This window comes from Hemicordylus capensis, chromosome 5 (genome assembly GCF_027244095.1).
Source record: "Hemicordylus capensis ecotype Gifberg chromosome 5, rHemCap1.1.pri, whole genome shotgun sequence".
NCBI lineage: Eukaryota > Metazoa > Chordata > Lepidosauria > Squamata > Cordylidae > Hemicordylus > Hemicordylus capensis.
The window spans coordinates 231,665,914-231,684,145 of record NC_069661.1 but is presented as its reverse complement, the minus strand read 5'-3'; the positions used below and the strand labels follow the sequence as shown (position 1 = coordinate 231,684,145).

The 18,232-nt window shown below is 43.7% G+C and overlaps 1 protein-coding gene across 5 annotated transcripts in view; it reads left to right on the top strand.

Moving 5' to 3' along the window:
* Positions 1-18,232, top strand: part of CHRM2 (cholinergic receptor muscarinic 2) — a 228,338-nt gene that overhangs the window by 56,601 nt on the left and 153,505 nt on the right. For all 5 annotated transcript variants that reach the window (XM_053255275.1, XM_053255277.1, XM_053255278.1 and 2 more), the window contains one exon: positions 3,718-3,858. The gene's annotated coding sequence lies outside the window, so the exon portion shown is untranslated. The remainder of the gene's footprint in view (positions 1-3,717; positions 3,859-18,232) is intronic.

Here is an 18,232-nt window from a genome sequence, read left to right as displayed (position 1 = left end):
CCTAAACAAAATGCTATGGACTTTCGTGGACTATCATAGAGATTTCAGTATTCTCCCAGTGTCATGAATATATGCAATAACTATGTAGAAATATATAGTTAAAATATATATGTAAGAACTTGCTTGCTTGCTTTTTGTTATGTGATTGATTTCATATAATGGCAAGTTGCAATAAATGAATGAACATACTTGAACCTAAACAGAAAAGTTGAGTAATATAAAAGTTGCCTTGCTGGAGCAGACCAAAGATCCATCTAGCTTGGCATCCTCTTTCACAGATTGGCCAAACAGATGCCTCTGGAAAGCCCAGAACTGGCCCTTTGAAGGCAAATAGTCCTCTCCCACTGTTGCTGTGCTGTGTGAAGAACTGTTTTCTTTAGTTTGCCCTGATCTTTTGCTGCTCAGTTCCACTGGGAGATCCCAGGTTCTAGTGTTGTGTGGTAGGGAAAAGAAATTATCTCCACTTTCTTGGCATCAAGCATTATTTTAAAAACCTCTGTCATGTCTCCTCTTAAACAGGGGTCAGCAAACTTGGCCCTCCAGCTGTTGTTGAACTGCAGCTGTGGCTGGGGATGGTGGGAGTTGCAATTCAACAACAGCTGGAGGGCCAAGCATGCCCACCCCTGCCTTAAGCCCGATTCACACATTATCCTCTATGCATGGACAATCCGATATGGTGTATGTACATACAGATCTGTAGGTTTGATTCATAATCGTCTATACAATACAGATTATTTATCATCATCATCTGCATGTATATATAGTTATCCACCCATCAAGCTGGATAAATGTACAGCAATACACTTCTTATCTGCACTTGCATTTGAGAGAGCCTGCACTCAGATTCATTTTTTTAAATGAACCCATGAGCAGGTATTTACAGAAAAACATGTACACGTGCACAGTCTCCTGTACACATGTACTGTGTAATGTCTGGATAGGGCTTTAGTCTCTGAAATTTCTCTGAACTAAAAAGCGACAAATGTGTGAGCTTTTCTGTATAAGGCGGGTGTTCCAGGCCTCTGCCCCTTTCTGCACCCTTTTCAGTTCTATAATCACCCTATTCCCCATGACTTTGCCCCACTCTAGCCCTTATTTTTCTATATAGTCTTTAACATTCAGTCTTCCCACCTCTCCTGCTCTTCTAAATTGCTCCACCCATGCACTGGGAGTGTACCCTATGTGTTTTTAATGCATTAAATGTAATGTTGAACCATTACATTTTCATGCTAAAAGTGTTTGGGGAAGCTGGAAAGGTTCTTGAACCGACTTCCAGTGTTATCTCTTTTCTAGTTTTGGTTTGCTTCTGCCGTGCTCTGCCACTGTTTCAGCACAGTTTTGGGTTTGTTTGTTTTTTGCCTTGGGAATAGTCACATGGGTGATCCCAGCCAAATGAAGCCACATCATGAATACTGTGGCATAACTGTGCTACGTAGCCAGTTGGATTTGGCTGCATGCTAATGTCATGGCAAACAAAGCCAGTGGAGAGTGAGCACAATGCTTTCTGAATCAGTATTACTCTCACTCTGAATGGATGAACATTTTCACACCCTTTCAGAACTGCCCCTGAAAAATCACCAGTGTGGAAGGCTACTTTTCACCACTGTCCAATTTTATTCTGAAATGTGTTCCCCTCATTTTAGCTCCTGTACTTTAAGAAATAAGATTCAAAATATCAACATGAACATTCACAAAGTGGATGAGGGGAGAAGGGTTTTTATCACAAAAGCATTCAGTAGGTGCCCACATGACCACATCCTATACAAAAATAGCAATGCACTATTTAGGGATGGGGAAGATATGATGTTCCCATCTAGAAGAATTGCTCTCAGAATGTTGGTGGAGTGCAGTAGTTCTACAACAAAACAGCTAACCCAGGGTAAGGTCTGAAGGCATATGTTGCAGCTTGTCTGATACAAGCAACCTTGAGAAACGTGATCTTTCCAGGGTAACAGTAGGCCCTGAGAAAACTACATTTCTGAAATTTATCTGCACCTGGCGCAAAGCCAGAAGATGCCCTATATTTTGTTCTAAAAAACAAGAATTGTATCTTGAATTCTGAGAAACGCTGCAGTGTTTCACATCCCCTTAATATTTTCATAGATGTTTAACATCTCCTTGTTATCATAGATGTAGAGAGTGGACTATTATCTTGCTCTTTTCAGTTCTTTCATTTTCATTTTAGAAAGTGCAAAGGAGTGTTGGGTGGAGGGGTGGAAAGACCCCTCCCCCCAAATCCAATCCAGAAAAAATCCAGAGTAAATGCATTTATTTTCTGTATCTCCAATAGTTAAGTTATTCTGGTTACATCTAGATTAATGTAAAGTTAGTCTAGACGCTGGAGTGGGTACAACTGGACTCCTAGGCCTTGGCATGAGATGATGATATCAGTTCATGCCATAGGCCAGTCTGAAGACCCCGATGTGGCCTTCATGCCACAGAGCAGGCCTTCAAGAATCACCAGATAGGAGGGATGGCAAGCAGAACATTTTTCTGGTGTGATAGCTATGGTAGAGGAGCCCAGAATGCAGAGTGCGGCCCTGAGGTGAGCTGGTCTTGTGGTAGCAAGCATAACTGGTGCCCATTGCTAAGCAGGGTCTGCCCTGGTTTGCATGTGGATGGGAGACTGCATGTGTGAGCACTGATATTCCCCTTAGGGGATGGGGCGGTTCTGGGTAGAGCACCTGCATGCTTGCATGCAGAAGGTTCCAAGTTCCCTCCCTGACATCTCTAAGATAGAGCTGAGAGAGACTCCTGCCTGCAACCTTGGAGAAGTCTCTGCCAGTCTGTATAGACAATACTGTGCTAGATGGACCAATGGTCTGACTCAGTAGAAGGCATCTTCCTGTGTTCTTATGTTAAGAACATAAGAAAAGCCCTGCTAGATCAGGCCGAAGGCCCATCTAGTCCAGGATCTTGTTTCATACAGTGGCCCACCAGATGCCTCTGGGAAGCCCACAAACAAAAGCTGAGGGCATGCCCCTCTCCCTCTCTTACTGCTATTCCCCTGCAATTGGTATTTATAGGCATCTTGCCTCTGAGGCTGGAGGTGCCCTATAGCCCTTAGACTAGTAGCCATTGATAGACCTGTCCTCCATGAATTTATGAAAGCCCTCTTAAAGCCATCCAGGTTGTTGGCTGTCACCATCTTGTGGCAGAGAATTCCAAAGGTTGATTATATATTGTGTGAAAAAGTACTTCCTTTTACTGGTCCTAAATTTCTTGGCAAACAGTTTCATGGCATAACCCCTGGTTCTATGTTATGCAAAAGGGAGAAAAAAATCCTCTCTGTCAACTTTCTCCACACCATGCATGATTTTATTAGACTTCTATCGTGTCTCCCCACAGTCGTCTTTTATCTAAACTAAAAAGCCCCGGGTGTTGTAGCCTTGCCTTGTAAGGAAGGTGCTCTAGGCCCCTGATCATCTTGGTTGCCCTCTTCTGCACCTAATGCAAATCAGTTCCTAATACTGATTTGTATGGAGGGTTTCCAGTTTCCCTTGACGTTCAGGTTAGTTTTGGAAAAAACCCTCTTGGGATCTCACCTGATGCATAAATGTCGCAGCAACCCGATGTTGGTTTCACAGAGCCTTTAAGTGACAATTGTAGAAGAAATATGCATGACCTGACAAATGTGCTAACATCTCCTCCTTTTGAAACAACCGTCACAAATTCTCAGCAACCAATCTTTAAGTTATATATTCTCTTCCCTTACAGATGATGGCATCAGAAGAACTGACAGTGCAGCGGTATAGGAAGGCTGCATTGTCTTCATTCCTCAGGCTGGCTTAGAAGACACCCATGTCACTCTTGATGGTAGCCGAGAGAGACCAGAACTCTGACCCCAGGACTCCCAAGGTAAAAAGTTTAAGTTCCTCTTTGATTTTAACTCGGCAGGCAGGATGAATAAAGATTTCCCTGTTCTCTTCAATTCTTATGCCTTCCTTTGAGGACTGGCTTTTTCACATGTTGTTACAGAGATGGCAGTGAGCGCAAGTAGGAGATCCCAGGAGGACATTACTGGCTTTAAAAAACAAATATTGCACTGTAGCCGTCTCGGAGACAGTATTTTCTTTCCTGGTGCCGTCTTGCATCCCAAAGCCGTGGAAGGAAGGAGAGAGAATGTGCAGCTCGGTAGCAAAGCGAGATGATGAGTAAATAAGGCAAAAAATCAATTACTTATTTTGATGATCCATTTTTCTTTTCCTGTGGGTTGCTCCATTTGTGCGGTTGTGGTTGCTTTGCTAATTAACGAGCTTTTCTCATCCCATTGTGTGCTGCTGAAGACTGCCACCGCCACACTGCAGCATTAAGAGATTACCATTGTTGTTTTATCATGTAATGATTAGCTCACTTATTGCACAGGGCACGTGGATTTGGCCTTGGGGGAGACAAGCACTCCCCCTCCCCCCCACTTTAATTTTAATGCTCTTTCTCTCTCCGCTTCCCAAGTCCTGGAGCATAACTATGCCAGGGGCCTCCCCATATCTCTGTATTACTGTGCAGGGCTTAGTATGGTGAGAGCAGAGGCAAGGCTGAAGTGTGATGAGGCAAAGAGAGATCAGGGTCCTTTTGGTGCTCCGACTAGAGGCTGAGGCTGATACAGAAGCTTTGTATGCGCTGGCCTTATCACATGATCTCCTCTGGCCAATTGCTGTTCTTGTGGTAGCTGGTCTTGTGGTAGCAAGCATGACTTGTCCCCTTAAGCTAAGCAAGGTCTGCCCTGGTTGCATACGAACGGGAAACTAGAAGTGTGAGCGCTTTAAGATATTCCCCTTAAGGGAATGTAAGATATTCCCCTGTAAGATATTCCCCTTAGGGGATGGAGCCTCTCTGGGAAGAGCATCTAGGCTCCAAGTTCCTTCCCTGGCATCTCCAAGATCGGGCTGAGAGAGATTCCTGCCTGCAACCTTGGAGAAGCCGCCGCCAGTCTGTGAAGACAATACTGAGCTAGATGGACCAGTGCTCTGACTCAGTATAAGGCAGCTTCCTAAGTTCCTATGCTGGCCACACCGCTGATACTGACACTGGCCATGCCCCTGATGCCAACATGCTGAAGAGGAGAGCTGGTCTTGTGATAGCAAGCATGACTTGTCCCCTTAGCTAAGCAGGGTCCACCTTGGTTCAGTCTGAATGGGAGACTAGACGTGTGAGCACTGTAAGATAGTCCCCTGAGGAGAAGGAGCCGCTCTGGGAAGAGTAGAAGGTTCCAAGTTCCCTCCCTGGCTTCTCCAAGATAGGGCTGAGAGAGATTCCTGCCTGCAACCTTTGAGAAGCAACTGCCAGTCTGTGTAGACAATACCAAGTGAGATGGACCTATGGTCTGACTCAGTATATGGCAGCTTCCTATGTCCCTGTGTTTCTTCTGTGTTCTGCCTAGCCACCCCGTTGTTCACTTTTAGGGTTAAGGATGATTGTGGGACACTAACTGAATGCCCAGTGCTCTGTCCCTCAGGCTCAGGACCAATTGGGGATCTGAGTTCTGTCAGGGAGTTTACTGTAACCCTATTCAGACATTATGTTGTACAAGTGTCCAGATGCCTGTACACTCATACATTTCTTTGTGTGAATGACTGTACCTGCGTTCATTTAAAAATGAACCTTCTTTTTGGCTGCCCCAGGGCTCTGGAATACATTCCCTGTCAAAATAAGAGCTTCTCCATCTCTGGCTGCTTTTTAAAAGTTTTAATCATTTTACCCTGTTTTATATTTGTATTTTAAATTATGTGCATTGCTTAGGGGTACACATATCAGGTGGTATTTAATATGGTTTTTAAAAAGTTAACCTGGATACAGGCCCCCTCAAAAGTATCCATGGTTCAGATCGGAAGTGGAGGCAAGGCCTGGGGTGGAGGGAGAAAGCTTTGGAGGCAAGGCCCGGGGTGGGGGGAGAAAGTGGGGAGGGCAGAAGTGGCGGTGGGGAGGAGAAGCGGCTGTGCCTGGAAGTGGAGACTGGGGCAGAAGGTGATGGGGGGAAGAGGTAACCCCTGGCCCCAAAGAGCGCACAGATCCTCTGTGCAGGGTTGGCTAGTTACTTTTTAAAGCATGTTAAGGTTTCATTCAGGACGGGTGGCTTCACCATGTCATAAGCACACATGGTCAGAGACAGTCCCTAGTCCTAGAGCTGTGCATTTTGCCTGCCTCATAACTTTCATTGCTGCAATGTCTGAGCATCTAATATAATTAGACAAGGCAGAAAGAAATGTGGGAGGAGAGCAAACTTTGCTCAGAGTCACAATGGGAGGTAAACAGTCAAGCTGTGATTAGAGTTCCCATATCCTGACCTAAGTGACCCTCCTATTAACAAATCACTCTCATCTCTCAGAATCAGGAAGTCTTCATAGCCACCACCTGACCTTGTACATTTCTTTAGGGTCCCAGACAACATAAGCCAATATTGCTTCCACTTAAAATGAGTATTTAAGAACCAGAAATTCAGTAAAATGAGTCTGTGTTCATGTAAAGTGCATGAAGTCGGAAAAGGTCTTTTTAGTCAATTAGCAAGGTGCAGTGGATTCTCGTCACAAATCTGAAACAAGGAAAATTTGACTCTATTGATTTAGCAACAGCTTTTATATGTCTGAGCAAATAATGGATTGGCACAGCCAACTCACATAAATATTTCGTTCATGGTTGGATTCTTCTTTCCTTGCCTCTATCCCCACTATGTGTGTAGCAAACAAGTTTGCTGCATCATTTCTCATGAGCAAAAGCTACGAATTGGTGTGGGTTTGTGGCACTCTGATCTTCCTTTAGAACAGGGTTTCTCAACGTGTGGGTCCCCAGATGTAATTGGACTTCAACTCCCATAATTCCCAACCAAAGGCCACTGGGGCTGGGGATTATGGGAGTTGAAGTCCAATAACATCTGGGGACCCACACGTTGAGAAACCCTGCTTTAGAAGAATGATGACTTCTGTTCACAGTGAAAGATCCAGATCGTCCATGCATGATGAGTCTAGCTGCTTCTGGAATGATGGGGTGGGGAAATGGCGGCTGTTGAGCGTTGAGCCATTATGTGAACTGGCCTTCTGTTTCAGCCTGTGGACTTGTACGTACTTCTTGCTTCTGATTCAACACAGCAGGAAGGGAAAGAACTAGCCACGTGGTAGTTAACATTTTATGCTTGGCTTCACATGACCCCTGGGAGGTCTGATTCCTGGGAACCTCTGTTTCCTAGGGAGTGTGTGCTCCCAGTGGGTGTAATGTCCAGACACGCCAGCCACTGGTTCCTGCACCCTCTGCCTGATTTCCACCCAACTTCCAGAACCAACATTTGAAGTTGGGTGGAGAATGTTGGTTGAAAGTTGGACAGAGGATTCAGAAACTGGTGGTTAGTGGGTTTGGATGACAGTGCCTGCTGAAAGCATGTCCTCACTGGGAACGGACTTCCCAGTGGTGGTGTGAACCCATCCTATGAGTCAGGAACATGTTGTTGGGAAGTGTGGACCGTACACCAATATTATCCTGTTCATTGGCAAAGAGAGCAATACAATGATGTTGGGATGCCATAGACCAGTGGTTCCAAACCTGAGTTCCTCCAGATGTTGCTGAACATCTTATTGCTGTATAAATTGTAGCTGGGAGTTGTAGTTCAGCAGCAGCGTCTGGAGGAACCCAGGTTGGGAATCACTGCCATAGACATTAACTCCAAGCTGAGCTCCTTTGTTGGCCCTTCTGGGGAAATTGCTGAGACAATCGCATCACACTGCATCTGTCGTCTTGCATTTCAGTGAGATTGTGATGTATCAAATTCTGTATCAATTGTACAATTATCTCTTGCCTTTGTTTTGGTTCTTGCTCTCTTAGTCTAACTGACTAAAGTTCTGGATAAGGCCTTCTCCAATTAATGTGTCTGTGGACTGGGCTTTTACAAGTCACATGGGTGGGGTTGCCTGCACAGAATATATGAGGAGAGGCTGCAGAGCTTTTGCTCAGTAGCATAGGGAGCATTGCCAAGCTTGGTCCTCAGCCTCTTGGAGACTGGTGCTAGAAAAATGGTGCTGGAATGCTTTGAAGCTTCCTGCAAGCAATGCTTGATGTCCAGGACTTGGTCACAAATAGTTCTGTGTTTTTTTTCAAATTTCACACAATTTGGATATTTGTTGGATTAAAAATTCCCATGTGGAAAATGATAATTTCAATGTGAAACTCAAAGCTCATACCTATTAGATCCATTGTTTTGTTAATTTAAACACATACAGTGTGCGGTACTTGTAGATTTGCATAGAGTCATATTTAATTTACTGGTTGCTGCTAGATTGCTTTGCACTAGATGTCAAAAAATACCGGTCGTCCCTCTGAAGCAAGAATTGTTATAAAGAGTTTGGGAAATATTACTTGTAATCAAATTAAGAGCTTATCCAAAATCTGAAGACAAATTGTTTTCAATGAATAAATTATGGGCTCAAATTGTGTTTGCGTCTTAAGCATCAAATAGGTATTCAGACATGTAGTTTCTTTCTGGACCTTGAAAGAGTGTAGTTAATCACAAAAAGCCCCCACCGCCTTTATTCATAGTCATTAACATAACAGATATAACACAAAACATTTTGGCTTCTACTTCCTTCAGTTGCTCCGATAAGAAATACTGATATTTAGAAATACTGATATTTCGTATCACAGCAACACACACACACACACACACAGAGAGAGACACGTACAGCTTCAATTAACACATTATAACTGGCTTATTCCTGTATAAGATTTGGCTTTTTAAATCATGAATATTTGTTTCTCCTTTGCCTTCTTTTGTATGAGCTCAAACCCTTGAATTTAATACATGTTCAGCTTGATTTTAGAGGATTTTTTAAAAAAATGTTTTGTAACCTATAACTCAGTAGTTTGTGGATTTGTAAATTTGATGGTATCTTGATATTTGTGCATTTGTACTATTTTTTTAAAAAAATGAATCTTTAAACAAAGACTTGTCTCACCCTGAAGATTTACTGACTTTCTAGACCACTGCAGCAATCCAACAATGTATAAATCTGCATGTCACAATATATTTATTCTTTAAGGTGCTGCAGGATTCTTTGTTGTTTGGGGTACTGCAGAATAAGGTGGTTTCTCTCCTGGAACAAAATAAGTAATGGTTATAGCTTTTAGTGTCATAATGTTAGTGGTTTAAGGAATTCAAGCACACCAAGTTCTTTCTGTGGTCTAGGTATTTGGAGCAAAAATAAGATAAAATCAATTTGTGTTCCTATACATCTAGGCTTATTGCCTTGTCATCTGGTTACTCTAAGAACAAGAGGCAGACACATCACTTCTCAGCTTGCGGTTTCTATTTGCTAGAATGTTTCTGGAGAAAAAAAAGGGTAGCATGGAAAGACATTTTTAAAAATTGTGCCGATTTGCACAATTGACCATGGTGTGCTGAAAATGCAGGAGCTGCTTGGCTTGTGTGTGTGTGTGTGTGTGAAAAATTAATTAATTTCCATGATCTGATATTAATTACAGGAATGATTTGTGAGATCTTGCCTGATCACCATACTATAGGAAGTTTTAGTTGGGTTGCAGGCTTTCTTTTTAGCCTCGGAAGAGGTATCTTTGGTTTAAAATTTTATTATAAGAAGAAAGTGTGTGAGCATTAATATTGCCTCATTTTCTTTGTGAAGCTACCTTATGCTGAGTCAGACCATGGTCCCATCTCGCTTGGTATTGCTCACATGGATTGGCAGTGGATCTCTAGGATTTCAGATAGGAGGCTTTCTCAGTCTTACCTGGAGATGCCGGGAATTTAACCTGAGACCACCTGTGTTCAGATGCTCTCCCACTGAATTATGTTTCCACGCAGTTAAGCATGATCTTCATTAAGCAACTTTGCAGATGATTTTGAAGCATCGTCTACACAGACTCATTCATACATCCATGCACAAGTCTCACTGCACAGTCATCTAGCAGCTGAGCTTGCAACCTGTCTTTATTGATAAGTCTGAGATGCTGATGCAGGGCCTTAAAAATAAAAACCACTGAGAGCAAAACAGGTCAGCTATAGAAATGCTTTGATCCTTTGGTGTACCCCAAAGCCAGGCCTGTGTGTCTGTGTGCTTAAAAATCTGAATTGATTGGTAGTAGGTTCACGACAGGCAAGAAAAGGTGTTTGATTGAGATCAGTAAAGACACAGACACAACGTATAGGGATGGATATATTGACCACAACTTTATTAAAGTAACAGCATAGAAATATTTACAGAAAGTCCCATGGAAGTTTTTCATACCCAGCTTTTAGTTCGCATCTCCTCCGGAATGGAGGTGTGTGTTCACATACCAGCCAAATTTACCTTGAAGTCCTTGTGAGATATTGGAGAGCACTTCACATCCGATTCGGGTTTTTCATTGAGCGTTAGGGTGTAGCTCGATTTGTATTCGGGGTTAAAAAAAATCCACTTTTTGTGTCACTTTTTGGGGGGCCAACATTGAACTCGCAGTAAAGCCTCTCAGTAAACCCGTGGCGAAGCCTGATGTCTGGGAAAGCTCATGGCGAATGCCCTGGAACACAGGAATCTGCCAGCTACTGAGACTGTTGGTCGGTCTAACTTAGTACTGTCTACTTCGACTGGCAGTGGCTCTCCAGGGCTTCAGGCAGGAATTTTCTCAGCACTATCTGGAGATGCCAGGGAGTGAACCTGGGAACTTCTGCATGCTAAGGAGATGCACTACACCTGAACTATGGCGCCATCCCAAATAGGATGGAATAGCTGTCTGCCAGTGTTTGTTTCTTATGCCCCATCTGGAGCTAAGCTACAGGCGCCCCATCTGGATCTAAACTACAGCCCCAGCCTCCTCACAAGATAGGTGCCCAGCTGGAGGTTGCCCTAAGCTCAGACTATCATCACAACAACAGCTGATCTCAACAAAAGCTCCCGAGCTCCACTCCAAAGCCCACCAGCCTTGATGTCATCTAGCTACCCCACCAAGTTGTGACTTTGTGAACAAAAACCTCAATATCCCCACTCAGGGGGACAAGCCCTTTGGGCATTGGGTCTTGTGCTTTTCAATGTCTGAGGTGTTCTGAGAGTAGATCCTCTGGTAGTAAATGAGAGAATCACTCTCATTTCCTACCAGAGAATCAACTCTCAGAACACCTCAGACATTGAAAACATCAAATCCCAGTGCCCCATGGGCTTGTCGTTCTGGGGGTGGTTGGCACCCTATGTGCACTACACCACAACCTGTTCTGGGTCACCTTGGTGCCCCCCAAGTGAAGTTGCTGCTGAAATTTCCCATTATTCCCTATAGGGGAAAAGCTTATAGACGTGCACACTTCAGATAAAAATTAAAAATCACCCCTTTCACCAATTTATTTGAAATCTGGGTGGTAGCAGGCAGCCATTGGGGCACTACCACCTGACCCACTGTTCCTCCCCTGAAACCCCTTTTCTGCCACAAAGACATGCCAACTTAAAAAAAAAAATTAAAAAACACCCCTTTGCCCAATTTCTTTGAAATCTGGTGGTAGCTTCCTTGCACCCATTGGGTACTACCACCCACCACAACCTGCTCTGGGCCACGCAGGTGCCCTCCACGTGGAGCTATAAGGCTGCTGAAATCTCCATTATTCCATATGGGGGGAACCTTAAAGATGCACCAACTTCAAAAATTCTTTAAATATCACCCCTTTCCCCAATTTCTTTGAAATTTGGGTGGTAGCTTCCACCCATTGTGCCTACCACCCAACCCACTTTGGCCACAAAATGGAGGTCCAAATCTTCGAATTTTTCGGTTCTGAATCTGGGTTGATTTGTTTTGCCTACAAATCACCCGAATCAGCCATATTCAGGTGCAAATCATTTTGTACCCGAATTGATTCACACATCCCTAATAAATGGTTGATCATCTTAATTGATAAATTGAATCTCCATATTTTCAGCCACTAGGTCCCAACGACTGGGGAGCAGCAGAATGGAAGGAAGTTATTGTCTTTGTGCCCTTGTTTTGGGTTTCCAGTCTGGCCTCTGTTGGAAACAGGGCACTGGCCTAAATGGAGGTTTGGTCTGCTCCAGCAGGACTCTGCTTAGATTCCTATGTTCAAACAAGAAAACAAAATATGCCAAGGTAACCCAAATACCCTGAGGTGTATAAACTGCGCAGATTTGCATAACACTTCATATCTTTCATAATCCTGTAGTCTCTTGCATAAAGTATTCTTCCTCTGCTAGTCATGGGGAGAAGCAAATAGATGGACCACAATCATGCATCCTTTTAGCTACTGGGAATTTCATTAAGTACCCATCTAGTTTCTAGGTTTCCCCCCACAGCCATTGGTCACACACTTCCAAGCCTGTCTTCACCACCATGAGGGCTAGAAACTTGCTTCTGAAAAATAAAATAACATAAAGATGAGATTTTCAGGAAGCTAAATTTTCCAGAAGGGAAATGAAGCTAAAAAAGAAAAGAAAATGCTGCATGTTATTTGCACAGAATTGCCGATCACCGTGCAGCCGCTCAGTAGGCTGAGTCTTTCCAACATGCCTGCTCTCTCTTTCCTTGCTGCCCTTGCAAGATGCATGAATCAGTGCTCAGCTCCTCCTTCCTCCCCTGGAAAACACACAAATAGCTTGAGGAGTGTAAATCATCGCCCAGGAACAAGAGATCTACAATAGATTGGAAGTGCCAGTTTTTCAGAAAGGGAAAGAGAGACGTGAGACCACGAGAGATCTGAAGAGTGATTGCAGCTTCATTACAAAGGCCGCCTGGCTGCTGAAACAGGTTATTGCCTGTCACAAGCTGTTTTTATTTTCCAGCTGCTGGCTGGTGTGGGTCTTGTCTTGAAAATAAATGCAATCTATCCCCAACCAGCTTTTTGGTAAATCTCATACCTGCTTGGAGTATATAGAGTCCTGTGCATTTTTCTGCTGAAGGATCATCCTGCCTGTTTCAGTTATTACAGCAGAGGGTAAGGAGTCTTAGAGGATTGTGGCAAAGCTGTACTCCAGATTAGATTGCCCATGGGATGGAGTGTGCCCTTGAGCCACAGGCTGATCCACCCTTGAACTACTCAACAGATTTTGAGGCAGGGATGTGCACATTCTCCATTTCATTCCTTTAGTGTTCTATGGATTTGCCTGGCCCTGACTTTCACTCTTTCTGCACTTTGGCTTAACTGGAGCCCTATTCAGTCATTAGTATGAGTGTACAAATGTTTGTAGAGGTGAACCTCAATATTCGCGGGTGGTGGTGGTGGTGTTCCATCCTCTGCAATTACCACAGTTAAGGAAACTGTGAATATTGAGTTATTAGGTCTACGGGAACACGGTGGTTAGATTCTTGGAGGCCCAAAAATTGTGGGGGAAACTGCAAACAAACTTTAAGACGGGCAAAATAAAGTGCTCTACCATGCTCCTCAGGCCTCCTGCTCCCCAGCAATTTATTTATTTATTTATACATACATACATACATTTTATATCCCACTCTTCCTCCACGGAGCCCAGAGCAGTATACTACATACTCGTTTCTCCTCACAACCACCCTGTGAAGTAGGTCAGGCTGAGAGAGAAGTGACTGGCCCAGAGTCACCCAGCAAGTCTCATGGCTGAATGGGGATTTGAACTCGGGTCTCCCCGGTCCTAATTCAGCACTCTAACCACTACACCACGCTGGCTCTCACAATGCCCCCAGAAGTCCGAATTCTTGCATTTCCCCACGGAGGGTGGGGGAGGATTTTTTTGTCCCAATTGAGCCACAAAATGGCTCCAATTCATAAAATGTTGCCTGGACATTATCTCCGAGGACATTTCCAGCTGTCTCTAAGTTTAGAGACAGCCGGAAAGCCGGAAACGTCCTCGGAGATAATGTCCTACCAACATTTTATGAAGAGGAGCCATTTTGTGGCTCATTTGGGCCAAAAAATCCTCCCCTAAATTAATTAATAATAATATGTGTGAATGATTGTAAAGGTAAAGTGTGCTGTTGAGTCAGTGTTGACTCCTGGCAACAACTACCCCGGCCCACCCAGTCAAGTCTCCACTAAGATGCTGCTCACGGATGAAAAGCGAACCTTCACGTAAAATGTTGCTAGGTTCAGTATGGCAGTGTGCAAGATCCGTCAGACTATGACTGCCAGCCCATAACTCATGATTTTAACTACTGACCAATTTACCTTATAGTACATACTAATATGTCTTTTTCAATACTTTTATTATCTTAGATGCTTTTAATTCATGGATAGTTAACTTTTACTCCCATTTTACTAGTCATCCTGTTAGAGTTGTATTTCTCTATAGGCTAATTTTATATACTGTCTATACTAGTTAGTTGTCTTATCAGTTTTATTACTTATCAGTTAACTGTCTTTTATTTTTTAGTTATCTCACTTTTACCCTTTAGTATATTTTATAGTTTATTTTATACTTCTTAGACATTTTTATGCCCATTGATAGTTGTATGCATATATGAATATATGCTATACCAACTTTCAATATGGCTCTATTATCTATTTGACTGTATTATTACCTATGCTGGTCTTTGGCCATAATAAAGTTGATTGATTGATTGACTCCTGGTGACCACAGATCCTGTGATTGTCTTTGGTAGAATACAGGAGGGGTTTACCATTGCCATCTCCCATGCAGTATGAGAGGATGCCTTTCAGCACCTTCCTATATTGTTGCTGCCCGATATAGGTGATTCCCATAGTCTGGGAAGCATACCAGTGGGGATTCGAACCGGCAACCTTTGGCTTGCTAGTCAAGTCATTTCCCTGCTGTGCCATTAGGTGGTTGTAAATGATCGTTCCTGCATTCATTTTTAAAGGGAACTTGGGTACAGGCCCTCTGAAATGCAGGATACAGATAGGAAGTGTGGTGAGTCACACGATCAGTGAGACCCGCCAGAGGGGGTTCTGTGGGGAGAGTGGGCTTAGCCTAAGGGGAGGGCTGCTTTGGCGGGCTAGCCGCCAGGGAACCACCGGGCTCGCCTGCAAGCTTGCTGGTTCTCACAATGACTGGAAAGTGGGCTTAGCTCCCTTATACACGTGAGAATACCCTCAATGTGTTGCTGTACCTGTGTTCTCCATAGCATGTGAATAACTATACCTGTGTACACTATACACTCGTATGAGTGTTGAACTTACTTTCTGAATTGGTCTTAAGAGAATGGTTTTCCTAGGAGAATTTCTAATGTTAATTCTGGAATTGGCATATGCACAATTTGGTGCAGCTCCTGCACTTCATAGAGACAGCGTGGTGTAGTGGTTAGAGTGTTGGATTAGGACTGGGGAGGCCAGAGTTCAAATCCCCATCCATGAATCTCACTGGGTGACCCTTGGCTGGTCACTTATCTCTCAGCCTAACCTACCTCACAGGGTTGCAACGCAGGAGAGAAATCTAAAAATATGTACAGTTTGTACCTTCTTTCCCCTCTATGCAATGAATATAGATATGTACATTTATAAAATGCTGAAAAAAAGAAAAGCACGCTCGATACAATTGAAATTGGGTTGTATCAAGATTGTGTTGTGTGGAGTTTTAATACATGTGCACATGCACCTATGCATTGCTAAAATAGCACCCAAAATGACTTCTGATACAACAGTATGCCCGAGATTGCTTGAGGGGGGCTGCCATATCCTGCCACCTCAAATTTATGTGCATTGGTAACATATATGTGGGAGAATTGATGAAAGAACTGAATGCTGGAACAAACTGCATGCATGGTACTCTGTGCAACACTCAGAAATGAAAAATGGAACAACGGGAGATTCCAAATGTATCATTCCACTTTGAAAGCAAGACCAAGTAATTTTGAACCCTCATAAGGTGAAGTTCAGGAGTAAATGTAGTTTGAATAAAGCCATGTGTGGTGAGGATTTATCAGAATAATGGATGATGTATGCAGGCCCTGAAGAGAAACATGCTCAAAAGAAATCTATTTGGGGAAAACCGATCTTGCTGGAAACAGGACTAGATGGGCCAAGGTCTGATCCAGGACAATTCTTTTGTTCTCATAACTGCACTAGAAATCATTCTCCAGGCTATTGGCTTAGCACCAATTTAGACATTAGCTGTGTGTGTGTGTGTGTGTGTGTGTGTGTGTGTCTGTCTGTCTGTCTGTCTGTCTGTCTGTCTGTCTGACTATCTATCTATGAATGTACTGCAGACATACAGAAAGTGTTAGGTATTCTGATTCACACATGTAAATATGCACCCTTTGATTGCTCCACACTTGATGACCCACAGCCAAATATGAACCAATACCACTGAAAAGTATGTGTTTGAGATTATTTGAAACTTCTGCCTATGTTTGATCTTTGTTGATGTCTCATTCACACATGCGAGCCATCATTGGATGCTGCAGTAATCAAGGGATGAATGCACAGGCGTGAACCGGCACTCTGAAGTGCACCATGAAATAAACATTCAGCTGCATCCAGACATTATGAAAAATGACTCTGTAGACAAGCAGAGCATTCAAAGTGGGTCCAGAAGTCCTACTTGGACCTCACCTTCTCCCTTGTATCACTCATAATTACAGGAGCATTTGTCTGAAGAAGCAACCACTGTAACTTGTGGTGGTAGACATTTCCATGATTGGGGAAGGTGTGTGACAGGCCAGGGTGGGACTTTCAGACACAATTTGGACAGTCTGCTCATGTAGAGTGTCTTTTTTCATAATGTCTGAATGGTGCATTAGAGCAGGGATTCTCAACATTGGCTCCCCAGATGTTATTGGACTTCAACTCCCATAATCCCCAGCCAAAGGCCACTGGGTCTGGGGATTATCGGAGTTGAAGTCCAATAACATCTGGGGACCCAACGTTGAGAATCCCTGCTTTAGAGTCTGTGGATCCAGCTGTGGGACAGGTCAGGTTCAGGCCTTCAGGATTGGGGTCTTTAGATGTTGACAGATGCTCCATCCTCTCAATTGCTTCCTTCAGCCCCCTTTATCACTAGTAGCTGCTGCTACTCACCCTGCCAGGTCCTTGCTTGCCCTCTGGTTCTTGTGGCACTGGCACCATCTTCCCTGCTCCTTCGCCATTTCCCCTTTGCTATGTATGTGTGTGTTGTACATTGAAAGCAGTGTGACATGGAGAAAATGGAAGTGGTTGGACACAGTTAAGAGATGAAGGTACAGATGAGATAGCTGGTTTCTGTGGAAGATCCAGATTCTAGGGCTGGAACCAAAACCTCTCCAAAGTGAAATGTGAACATGATTATCAGGGATTTTCCTGAGGAGAAAAATCAGAGAACATTCTCAGACAGTTGCTCCACATTCCTGGAACATAAGAAGCTGCCTTCTACCAAGTCAGACCATTGGTCCATGTAGCTCAGTACTGTCTACACAGATTGGCAGCATCTTCCCCTGGGTTGCAGGCAGGAGTCTCTCTGAGCCCTATCTTGGAGATGCCAGGGAGGGCATCTGGGACATTCTGCATGCAAACATGCAGATGCTCTTCCCAGAGTGGCTCTTTCCCCTAACGGGAATATCTTACAGTGCTCACATGTAGTCTCTCATTCACATGCAAACCAGGGCAGACCTTGCTAAGCAAAGGGGATAATTCTTGCTTGCTACCACGAGGCCAGCTCTCCTCCTTTAGGGAACCTGCTAGATTCCCTAAATCCAATTTGTGAACAATCCAGGTTTTGGATTTGAGGGCAGTGTGGATCTGTCAGGGTTGCACAACTTTGGCCCTTCAGCTGTCTTAGACTACAACTCCCATCACCCCCAGCCACAGTGGCCGATAATCGGGGATAGCGGGAGTTGCAGTCCAACATCTGCAGAAGGGCTGAAGTTGTGCAGCTGTAATCCACAAGGCCTTCAGATGAAGCATTTGACTTCTTTCCATACAGTAGCAAGAAAGCTGTGTTTCTCCCTTTTTATAAAGTCAGAAGGCACTTGTAATTACCTTTCCATTTCTCAAATCAAGCAGTGTCTGTTAACAGTTTATTTTGTTCAGGACATAGTCTAGAAATAACGAATACAACTGTTTATTCTTCAGTCTGTCTTGCTGTTCTGTTCCCATCCTTCTGGCAGTGCCTAATTCATTTATAATGGGGTGTGTGTGTGTGTGTGTGTGTGTGTGTGTGTGTGTGTGTGTGTGAGATCACGTGCAAAGATCCTCTAGTTTCCATTTCAGGTGTGAGACAGAAGAGAGGGAGGGAGGCAAAGTCAACATAAACTAGGTTTATCAAGGGAGCAAAACTGGATTTATTTCTGCATTTCTTGACTCTATTTCTATGGTTATCAATTCAGTCTCAAAGCCCCAGCACCAATGGCATTCCCATATAAT